This window comes from Aotus nancymaae, unplaced genomic scaffold, assembly GCF_030222135.1.
Source record: "Aotus nancymaae isolate 86718 unplaced genomic scaffold, 86718_ANA_hifiasm-v0.15.2.pri h1tg000003l, whole genome shotgun sequence".
Taxonomy (NCBI): Eukaryota; Metazoa; Chordata; class Mammalia; order Primates; family Aotidae; genus Aotus; species Aotus nancymaae.
In genome coordinates, this window is record NW_026988414.1 from 43,335,035 (window position 1) to 43,347,778 (window position 12,744).

The 12,744-nt window shown below is 33.4% G+C and overlaps 1 non-coding gene across 2 annotated transcripts in view; it reads left to right on the forward strand.

The window, feature by feature from the left end:
• LOC105718789 (uncharacterized) overlaps positions 1–12,744 on the forward strand; it is a 929,644-nt gene that overhangs the window by 551,985 nt on the left and 364,915 nt on the right. For both annotated transcript variants that reach the window (XR_010344200.1, XR_010344199.1), the window contains exon 3: positions 7,508–7,588. This is a non-coding gene — a transcript (uncharacterized LOC105718789). The remainder of the gene's footprint in view (positions 1–7,507; positions 7,589–12,744) is intronic.

Below are 12,744 nucleotides of genomic sequence, written 5' to 3' on the forward strand. Positions count from 1 at the left end.
GCTAATTTTTTGTATTTTTAGTAGAGATGGGGTTTCACCATATTGACCAGGATGGTCTTGATCTTTTGACCTCGTGATCCACCCACCTCGGCCTCCCAAAGTGCTGGGATGACAGGCGTGAGCCACCGTGCCCAGCCCACTCTATCATATTTTTAATGATTTTATATTTTTGGTCAAGGATGGTTGCGATGATTAAGGAATATGTCTGCACAATAGTTATCCGAATGCCATTATTGGTATCTTTTAATCAGAGATAATGTAGGAATTCTTAATAGCTCAGACTCTGAAGTCAAACTACCTTGGTTTAAATCTTAGCTCTTTACTTGCCTGGTTAGTAAATCCCTCTGTGCCACAACTATTTATCTTTCAATTGGGATAAAATAATATATTTGGACTTTTGTGAGAATTAAGCAAATAAATGTAAAGTACTTAGTACAGTGCTTTGCATATGGAAAGCATTCAGTAGCCATATCGCTATTATTATTATTATTATTATTATTTTGTACTTTGGGCTCTGGGATATATGTGCACATCCTGCATTCTGCAGGATTGTTGCATAGGTATATACATGCCATAGTGGTTTGCTCTCTCCATACCCTCACTCCGTTGCCTATATCAGGCATTTCTCCCAGTGTTATCCCTCCCCATGCTCCCTGTCCCCCCGCTGTCTCTCCCCTCCCCTCCCCCCACCACATAGCCCAGTGAGTGTTGTTCTCTTCCCTATGCCCAAGTGTTCTCATTATTCATCACCCATCTATGAGTGAAAACATGTGGTGTTTGGTTGTCTGTTCTTGTGTCAGTTTGCTAAGAATGGTGGTTTCTAGGTTCATCCATGTCTCTACAAAGGACATGAACTCATCGTTTTTTATGGCTGCATAGAATTCCATGGTGTATATGTGCCACATTTTTTTTTGTCCAGTCTATCATCGATGGGCATTTGGGTTGGTTCCAGGTCTTTGCTATCATAAACAGCACCACAATGAACATATGTGTGCATATGTCTTTGTAATAGAATGATTTATAATCCTTTGGGTATATACCCAGTAATGGAATTGCCGGGTCAAATGGAATTTTTATTTCAAGATCCTTGAGGAATTGCCACACTCTCTTCCATAATGGTTGAACTAATTTACACTCCCATCAACAGTGTAAAAGTGTTCCTTTTTCTCCACATTCTCTTCAGCATCTGTTGTCTCCAGATATTTTAATGATTGCCATTCTGACTGGCATGAGATGGTATATCAATGTGCTTTTGATTTGCATTTCTCTAATGACCAATACAAGATACAAAAATTTTGTGTATGTGTGTGTTTGTAGTTTAAAGAGATAAGTTACATAAACATGTGTTTTAAGACCAAACCAAATTTCCCATCCACTTAAAATGTGTAGCTGTACTAGAATTTCAACTTTTAAAAGTTTAAACACAATGAAAAATTTTAACTTGATCGATCTACTTAAAAGATAACAATGCATGGCTTTCACTCTTGGGTTTTCAAAAGATTAAAGCAAATAAAATGCCAATATCTGACCATATACATCTCCAAAAAAGGCAAGAACAAAGCAAAACGTAAGCTACCAAAGCAATCCAGAGTGAAGTCCTCATCCGTCTTCTCAGAGCCACCACCACCACCACCACCAACAACAACAAATATTTTAAAAGCAGGCAACTTAAAAAAAGAGAGTCAAAAATGCCTTCTTTTATTATTTTATTACTGGATCTCTTTATTGAAGGACAGGATATATGCATTCTATACTAAAAGAGGATTTAGAATTTAGTATAGTGAAAATGTAAGATTCTCTTTTGGTATGGTTTAAAACAATGTTTTTCAGTGGCATCTTTATAGAGATTCAAGCAAGTAGTACTGTCATTGTGCTTTTTTTTTAAGTTGGAAAAATGTTTGTTTTTAATTTTTAATATTAAGAAGTTCAGTGAATGACAGAGTCAAATTACTCATTGAATATATTTTTTCTATGTTCCTGTTTTCTCTCTTTTGCTCCAGCAAATGGCGTAGCTAATTTGCTTTCTTAAAATTAGGTATAATTTAAATATTAATATTAGCATGAATTTTTTGTGCTGTTAGAATTAAGAATTTGAATAGCTATTTTGTTGTATTAGAATTAAGACTGAATTAATGGCATGTTTCGGTTTTTCTATTCCAATGGAAAAGTAATAGTAAATAAATAACAGTTCCAAGGAAATGTCATTTCTGTTATGTCATCTTGTTAGGAATATCATATTATTAATTAACACAGCTAGATTTCATGTCAAATGCCTTGTTTAAAATGTTATATTTTTATAAACTTTTATATGTCAAAAACTCAGTATTAATTAGGGAAACGGATTATATTGCATTTTAATAACCACCCTTTTCAGAAGCCAAAACAACAAATAAAAGAAAGAGGAAGCTTTTATTTAGAACTTGATTTGTATTTAACAATCATGAACTATTGATAATAAAACACTAAATCATCCAACTTTGGTTAACTGCAATGATTACAGGTTTCAAGTTTTATTAAGTACTATTACATTCAATTTAACGTTTGTTCCCAGTAGTTCCATGTCCAAAGCCATTCACTTTTGGTACTTGAGGGAGTGAAAAATGATGGAAAGATCTGTAATCATGAGAAAATAAATGCATCATTTTATAAGCCTCAGTTATATATTTGTAAAGTGGGATAATGCTGCCTATCTCACGTAGTTTATTTTATGATGAATAAATTAAATAATGTTTTTAAATTACTAAGTATCATATCTAGCTACATAGTAGGCATGTTATTTCTCTTCTTCCTTCTTTTCTGTAACTGAAAAGAAAAAATTTAATATGACAGAAGATGCAGATTACATATAACAATTCAAAATACTTGATCTACTCGATGTATGAGAGACCCTTTTTCCCCAATGTAGGGTAGACTATCTCTGTAGGTCACATTCTAAACTCTCCAAAATGTTGATGGAACTTCAACTGAGAGGTTGCAGATCACTTGGATATTTCCTAAGTGATGCTGTGTTATTCGCCTTACGCAACCATCCAAGAAATTTATCAGCCAGACCATTTGACCATGATGAGTTCTACATCATGTGTTAAAGCCTCTGTTATGCCATGTACTAATACTCTAGACTACTGTATACAAAGTATCAATAATAATAAATAAACATTTAAATAACTTAGAGAATTCATTTCTTTTTGAGAGATGTCATGTAGTATATATTTTCTCTGGAAAAGTATTCTCCCTTTTCCCTCACCTTGAAATAAAGTATGAGAATCACTAGAAAATGTTGTGGAAAAAGAGAAAAGGGTAGAAATGTGTACCTTTTCATTTAAAGCAGGGGTTTTCAAAACTTTTTTCTGCAACACTTGTAGAGACATAATGTATAATTACACACTATTTCTACCTGAAACATTCAAGTGTAGGTAGATATTTTTCCTTCTAAAACTTCAAGCAGCACTGAAGTTCTAGGGATATTGTTTTCTTCTTTTTCAAATTATTCCTAACATACCACTATAAACCTAAATGATACCCCAGTTTGAATCAATTTAAAGTATATTGTTTATCCCTAAAGATTATTACACTTATTGTATAAGAAGTCAGCAGAGCCACTGTTATTATCTTGTAAATTGTGTTTACATATTGGTAGTCTTGAAGTTAGTGTCAATGTTTGTTTGAAAGGGGAGTAATTCATGCCTGGGTGTAGTTTTAAAATATTAAACCTCTACAGTTACTGTTACAGAATGTTTATCATCTCCCTTTAACGTTATTTTCTCTCTTCACCATTATATCATGATCATGACTATGAGACTGAATCTGTTTCTTTTTTTTTTTTAGATACATTGACTACTTTAGATTTTATTGACCATCCTAAGCATACAGGCGAGTTTTTTTTAACACATGGTTTAGGGGTATCTTTTGTCCACTAACTGCTTGAAAATATACATTCATCAAATCCTCACTTTTGCTTGTAAACATTATCACTTACCTTGAATTGTGTCGATTAAACTGTTGAGGGTATAATTTCTTACTTTTTTCTTCTCAGTCTTGTCTCAGCTCAATTGAGCTACATCTACCAATGCTTATGAAACAACTGATTTTTTCATATTTTCCTCTTTTATCCTCTGAACAATATTTATTATTATTATTTGAAACGGAGTCTCACTCTGTTGCCCAGGTTGAAGTGCAGTGGCACAATCTCTGCTCACTGCAACCTCTGCCTCCCGGATTCAAGCGATTCTTCTGCCTTAGCTTCCCAAGTAGCTGGGATTACAAGCATGCACCACCACACCCAGCTAATTTTTTAATTTTTAGTAGAGACGGGTTTTCTCCATGTGGGCCAGGCTGGTCTCGAACTCCTGACCTCAGGTGATTTGCCTGCCTTGACCTCCCAAAGTGCTGGGATTACAGGTGTGAGCCACCACGCTCAGCCTGAACAATATTTATTCTGTTACTAATATCTTTCTGATATTTCTCTAGCTCATTTTGGTGAGAAGGATCTAATAAATCAGATGATCTAGGATTGTATCTAGGCCTGGCTTTCATCTGGTGTTATCATTTAATACGGAATGTGATGCCCAATCACTATAAACTTTGATTTACTTTTTAGGAATTACAGCTTTGATTTCTTTTCTCCATTATTTTGTTATTAACCCACAAACCTCTGAAGAAATTTTTACTTAGAAAATTTAGAAAATATTACCACTTAAATTCCCCTTCAAAAAATAGCCAACAAACACAATGCTATTTTAAGTTTTATCAACACATTTCACCCAACTTCTTTCTCCACTAACTTGACCATTTAATTTTCTATTTAGAAAGATAGTCTCCTTTTAATCCTGCTTATCTTGTTGCTTCTTTTGTATTCATGCTATTACTTCACCAACATAACTTATTTTTCACATCCCTCAAATAATATTGGGTCTTAGTTAAAATTATTTTCTTCCAAGAAATTGGGAATTTCTAGTTTGTGTGTTGTAAATATAACACAATTTCTTCTTCCTCAAAGATATTACATGTCTAATCTTTAAATGTGATCATAAACAAAAGATCTTATGAGGTTTCAGGATTCTTCTGTCTGTTGTAATGCTAAAACTCAAATTTCAAGCAAATAGATAATGGATTTAGTTGAATAATTTTCACATTCCATATATATTTTAAAACACTCAATAAACACTTAAGACATTCAGAAAATGCTTTAAGCAAATGAAATATATGGAACTTAAAACTTATAATGGGTAGGAAACAGCAATTTATTTCATGGAACATACAACTTCCAATTTAAGATTTTTATGCTGAGATATATAATATATAAGCCAATGTTTGCAAAGTGTGACAGTATACATATCTTGTCGATTAAATGAGATATGTGTATGAAAGTGCCTATCACAGCACTTGTCAAAGTGAACTTCCAAAGATTTAGAGTTGTTTGCTGTAGATTTATAAACCATAAAATAAAACAGGGCACAAAGATGTGAATACTATGCAGAGTTAGAAGACAACCAGGCATTGGAGAAGTTGAAGCATTCTCAGGAAAACAGGATGTTTCTGCAACATATGCAGAAATTCATAAAATGCAATGTAGCCATTCCTGGTGTTTTAGGGTTTTTCTGCTTAGTGTCATACTATTCTGAACATATGAATGCTCCCTTTCTTGCTAAAGGTAGTTGCTACTTTCTCTCTGTTTCCCCGTAATGGAAGTGTAGCTTCTGATTTCTTTCTAGAATCTAATAGGACATTTTATTCACTATGTAGAATTTATTTGGCTAGAAAGTATCTTTTCCTCAAAGTGAGTTATAAACCCTCAAACCAAACAGACAAAAGACACAAAGCACATAATAAGAAATTTATATTTAGTTCCTGATACTAGCTTTTAGAAAATTGAAATGATAATTTAATTTTTATGAATCTAGCACTTAAAGCATGACCTTATATGACTTCTCCTGTGATAAGAAAATGCTCGTGTATTTCTGTACCAATCTTCTATATGTGCCTTGACACAGTTATACTTCTTAGTTAAGAGTGCCATTTTTCTTTTTTTCTCTTTTTTAACTTTTATTTTAGGTTTAGGGTACATGCTCAGGTTTGTTATATAGGTATGTTGCGTGTCACATGGGCTTGTTGTACAGCTTATTTCATCACCCAATGAACAGGCATAGTATGTGATAGGCAATTTTTTGATTCTCTTCCTCCTCCCATCCTCCACCCTCAAATAGGCCCCAGTGTCTATTGTTTCCTTCTTTGTGTCCATATATTCTTGTTGTTTAGCTTCTACTTATAAGTGAGAATATGTGGTATTTGCTTTTCTGTTCCTTTATTATTTTGCTTAAGATAATGGCCACCAGCTTTGTCCATGTTGGTGCAAAGGACATAATCTCTTTCTTTTTATGGCTTCATAGTAATTTGTGTTGTTTATATATGCCACATTTTCTTTATCCAATATGCCATTGATGAGTTTAGGTTTATTATATGTCTGTACTATTATGAATGGAGGAGCATCATCTTTCTACCATCTCTTTTTATCCTATCCTGACCTTAGAGTTAGAGATTTATAGGAAGGGTCAGGGATGTGCAGAGGGGAAAAGATGAGCAGGTGTCCATTGTGCTGATTCACTGAGATTTGTGCCTGAATTTAACATGTGTGAGGCTTGGAGTAGTGGGCTGGTAAGAAAGGGATGCTATACAGTTACCCCTCTACATATTTGGGTATGGGAAACATGGGAAAGTGACAATATGCAGCAATAAATGACTCATCTATCTTGCTTATCGTTTTATTTCTTTTATCAAGTAGATGGGAGAAAATAATGCTTTTTAAAAAAATTTCTTCCCCAGATAATTGAAATTGTAAAAGTTTGAGTTACTATGTAATTTTCTACTGTATATACTATATAGTATCTTGTTATTTTAGTAAGCATATCTGTTTTATTTTCTATGTCTCCCTGAGGAAGTCTCATAAAATGTAGGAAATGATAGCCATTCATTTGATAAGTTAAAACTTACCATACTGCATATTAACTTATCAGATGGATAACCGTCATTTCCCACATTTTATGGCTCTTCCCTGGGAAATCTATGAAATATAAAATAAAGATATTTGCTAAAATGTACCTAAAGTAACCAATGGTAAAAACTAAACCCTCTACTCTTATAACTTAGTATCATGACTAGAAAAATTATTTGATGTGGTAATGCACATAAGAAAACATTTAAATTACAAATTATTTTATTTTTATAATCCAACAGCCTTTCTCAGTAAAATAACATGTTATTTTGTGGGGTTTGATGTTTTGTAGTACATCATAATCTGGAGTCTATTTTACTGCCTTGGAAGTCCCAGGCAGAAATAATTTTCATTGCTATATTGTGCATTTAACAAAAGCTATTATAACAGCAATGTATAGTCAGGTACTTTTTAAAAGGCAGTGTAGAGTAATAATAAAAATTTCATAGCTAATCGCCGTCATTTTACAATGACATATATTGCTCTGAATATTCTCTTTCACCCTCTTGTTATTTGTAGGAATTGATGAGTGCCACCAGAAAGCTGTATCATGAGCTGCCTGTGCTTCTAAAGTGTCCAGTGGATTTTTAATCACACGAGGTAAATGCCAAATTCATTTTAATTGTATTTTCAGGATGAAATTAAAGAGGATTTTTTATTTTAAAACTTATTTTTATTATACCAAGGAAGTAGATAATTTTATTTCATCATATATTTAATTACTTCCTCTAATTTGTGTGCCCCAAAGTGACTGGGGGAAGTTATTAACATGTTGACAATCCACTACTAAGCTTATAAATTTTCTCTGTAAAGCTATTATATATGTAATGATATGTTTCTGACAGTCTGTATGCTGTTTGTGTTTGCTTAATGTCATTTTTATTCATTAAAACATCATTTTAGCATGTGCTAATATACATTTGAAAGTGCAGTGACTGAAGATATTTCTTAATACAACAAAAGTAGTGATATAAGAGGTATACAAATTTAAATTTATATAGGAGGTACTATATATTTTAAATGGAAGCTGAGTTCCTTTTCTTTTTATTTCCCCCACTAGTTTTAATGGCCTTATGGTGGCTTGTGTATGTGTGCTGGGAGTGACTTTCTTTGCTTGGAATGTCTTATTAGTTTCTTTATCTTTGCTTTCTGTCCTAGTGACCACTTACCAAGCACCACAATAGGTATTTTTGGTTTTGTATTTTCATATTTCTTCCGGTTGTTGTAGAGCAGATTGTGACATTTACAACTCATGTTATCTTTTCACCGCCTGAAATTACAAAGACAAAAAAAAAAAACAAAAGAAAAAAGAAATACAGGGGTACCCAGGAAGATTAAGCTTAGCTAATACCTGTTTAAAAATGTCTTATTTAATTCAACTAAAGAAGGTGTGTGGAACTGCATCTCTTGTACCCTCATGAAGACTGAGACATGAGCAGTAATATGAAATTTTCCTCTGAAAAAAAAAAATAAGTTTTCTAAGAAGGGAATATACTTGCTTCCAGCCAAGTTCACTTGTCTCAAACAATAACAGCCAGGAAGCAGGGAGTTGTACATAAGTGATTTACCCAGGTAGAAATGGTGTATGTACACATAGATGCACAAATACATGTACACATCAGGCTAGGATGGAAGCTTGGGGTTCAAAGAAAACTGGCACTCTTCATATGCAGAAATATAGATTGAAATGTAAAAAATAAAGATATTTCAGAGGTAATTAGGGGAAATTAAACAGGTACAAAATACACAATATTGATCAATTTTTTAAAAAATTAAAGGCATCATTGATAAAATTTAAATTATGAACTGTACAGTGAGGCATATGGCTTATAATTTACAAGAGTCACCATTTTGTGAACTTGGATGACATAGTAGGAAAAAAATTGACAGTCTTGTGAAAAGAAATAGGGGAAACTGCTAATTTGCACAGCACGAAACTGCCTGTCATATATAGGGCTCTTCCAATCAAAAAGAACATTGAATGGCACTTAAAATATGATACATTTGAAATGATTTAGAGACAGAGTGAAATGTAATTGCCTTTTTTAATATATCTGAGAATACTCTTTCATAGTTCCTTTAGTCAGCTTAAGTAATCATGGTAAGTTTAAACCTTTTTTTCCTGCTTGAATATATGTGACAATCTATAATATGTCTCTGATTGTGAATCCAGTGGACACTAGCTGTTTTTGGATGTACTTTCACAGCATATAGTTAGGAGGTCTTTTTATCAGCTAAAAGTGAAACACAGATTATTAATCCTTGAAATTATTAGAAGTTATTTAAAAAATTAATATTTCATTTCATTTTGATGGGATTTTTAAAAAGTAAAATCCATATGCAAATTTTTCTTTACTGAGAACTTTATTTTAACCGAAGATTAAGGGGTGTAACATGGGAAGAGTGAAAGGATAGGTCAGTAACCTCCAGGTTCTTGTTGTAATCATGAAGCTCATTTTCACTTCCATTTTCAGCTTCTTCACCCCACAGCACTGGCTCCTTTTCTTTTGCCTATAGACAAGATTTAATTTAAAATAAGAAAAGGAGGTTTTACCTTCCCTCTACTACCACTCCACCACGGGTACTGAATTATTTACCTATTATTTTATTGCTAATCTCCAAGAAAAATAAAGGTCTTCCTTTCCTCAAAATCTTTGGTGGAGTTTTAAAGATTTTCTCAATTCTAAAGACATCCAGAATATTAGAAAAAAAATCCCTTATATGAGTTAAGAGATAGAAAAATTATGAATACAGCAGAGACATTTTATGTTGTGCAAAGAATTATAGGTTCACATTTACAACTTGTTCAATATGCCTATGTTGTCCTCTACATTCCAATTGCATGTGTGATGACCAACATGCAACTGGAATGTAAAGGACAACATAGGCATATTGAACAAGTTGTGAAATAGGTCAGCAGTGTGTATAGAAGAACATGCCCAAAACCTTTAGCTCAGTTCACAGTTGAAGAAGAACTTTGATAAACCCAAGGATAACTGCCCAGTTATCGCCCAGGCTGGAATGCAGTGGCACAATCTTGGTTAACTGCAACCTCCGCCTCATGGGTTTAAGCAATTTTCATGCCTCAGCCCCCTGAGTAGCTGGGACTACAGGCGTGCACTACCACACCCAGCTAATTTTTAAATTTTTAGTGGAGATGGGGTTTCACCATGTTGGCCAGACTGATCTCGAACTCCTGACCTCAAATGATCCACTTGCCTCAGCCTCCCAAAGTACTGGGATTACAGACATAAGCCACTGTGCCTGGCAGGAATTTGAAGTTTTGAGAGGATGAGGTATGACTTGTTTGGAGAAAGTAAGACTTGAAAGTGTAGGAGATGATGATAACTCTGCAAGTGTTTAAATGATGTCAGGTGAAAGGGAGATTAGATTTTATAGCTGTATCTGTAAGGGAGGCCATGAGACATTCAGATGAAATGTAACTCAATATGAGAAAGGTTTTAAAAATAGTATAATATGCGTTTAGTTAAAGTGAGAAATAACTGTGAAAATTACAATTGCTGTATACATAGAATGGGCTGTTGCATAAAGAATTGAGAACTGACTCTAGAGCTAATAGTTGGTGTGTTTGGCCAGCCAAGTGCTTCTCACAGGGCATTCATTTGTCAACCAGTGTTTGAGGAAATAATACTTCACATCTCTTTTATTGTTCTATAGGCACTCAGTGATCTTTTATGTGAAGAAATAGCCTTTATGTACAGTTTATTTAATACTAAATGATAGTTTTTAAGCTGTATGTTTTCTTAATTTAAAGTGATATTAATATAAAAAATATTCATTTAGGAAAAAAATGCTAGAATTGTTGTATTTTAATTCTGTCACTAGGATATGAGCCTGAAGTCAACTATCTACTGTGCTTCAAAATATATTAGTTTTATCTAGCTGAGAAAAACTGACAAAAGTAAAGCAAAATATTTCAGTGGTTACAATCCCATGTCCAGATTCAGTATTCCTGGGTTTCTATTTTCTGGATATATCACTTTTGCAATTTATATGAGGTCTCTGAGGCTTAGTTTACTAGTCTGTGAAAAGGACATAATAAAAGTAATGCTCACCATATGATGTCATTGGGGCTAATAGAATAAGCAAGAATGGTAGGAAAGAGTGATTTAAAATTAACTGTTACATAATGCATGCTTTGCCATTTAACTGACCTTGCATTAGAGCCTAACAGTCAACTAGGAGTACATTTTAGAGCCATTTTAAAGCATAGATTAATGTCAAATATTTTATGGGCATTTAACTTGTTATTTTCTAATGACTTAGGGTTCTAGATTGGATAAGGTGTTGGCCATTAATCAGACTTCTTTTCATGTAAGGGATAAAACCAGAGTTATTTTCAAAGAAAAGTCTTGACATTGGTTGTATATATTCCCATTTGTATGTCTCCACAGAAGTATAATAATAGTGTGTTGAGGTATATATTCTGGTTAGGCATGTCAGCGTCTAAGAAGTTACCAAAATTATGCATGTTTTCAAACTCATGAATACTTTCTTAAAAAATAACACCAAATATATATGGGCTGGTGCTCATCATAAAATATATACATCATAACTTCTACCAGCCAATATTGATCAGAAATGTAGGTGTCAGAAATAATATTGAGGAGTGGTTGCCTGAATGACATGAATTCTTTTCATTCATCTACATAGCTGAAATTTTACCAGTGGATTAAACAAGGCTATTAAAGTCTTTATATTTTCTCCATAGATATGCTTTCACTAAACCAAAACTTGAATCGATGCCATCAACTTACACTGATTTGTATTATAGATGCTAGAAGCTCATGCTTGTGTTTAGTAATATTATTCATGGTATAATTCATGCTGTTTTCCTTCATCCTTTATAAACTTTCTCCATTAAGGAGACCATGGCACATATTTTCCTTTGGTCTCACCACTCCAAACAGCAAGGTTTCTTATCGCAACTCATTTATTTTTAACTTATGATTCTAGTGGATCATGTAATAGATTTATTTGCATATGTGTGTAGAATACTAGGAGTTTCAGAACTAAATCTGTTGCACATATTTGGCATGTAAACAGAATCTAATTGGATACATGGTAGTGAAGCATAGCTGCTCTGAGTGTGTGGTCTAGGTTTGGGTCCCATAGCTTTTATTTAGATCTAGAGTAGATTGGGTCAGGTTGCCACTGCATTTTTCTCTCCAGTGTTTATTTTAGGGTGCTGTTCTGAAGATTAACACTCTTGATAAATGTCAGCTATTGTCAATATTAAAATAAGTTCCCGAGAAGCATCTCTTTTTCCACCACCTTTCTTGGCCTACTAAAACACACTTTCATGCACGTATTTATTTGCTAAATCTTTATTGAGTACCTGTTGTGTTCACTTATAACTCATATATATATAGTTTATTTATAACTCATATACACACACACACATATGTGAATAATACAGATGAGATCCTTGTTTTCATAGACCTTATGTTCTAGATGGGTAGTTTTGGTATGGAGTCCATTAATACAGAAATATGTGAAAGAAAATATTCAGTAATAAGTGCTAAGTTAAAAATAAAACAAGGTGAGAGCTTGAAGAACTGGCTACTTTGAATTGTGTTATCACTGTAGATATATTTTAAGTTGAGACCTGAACTATAACAAGGTCAATAGCTGAAATATCTGTATGACATCTAGAGAAAGAGCTTCTGGGAGATAAAGAATCCAGTCCCCAAAAAGAGGATATAATGATCTCATTGGAGAGATTCCTTGTTTCT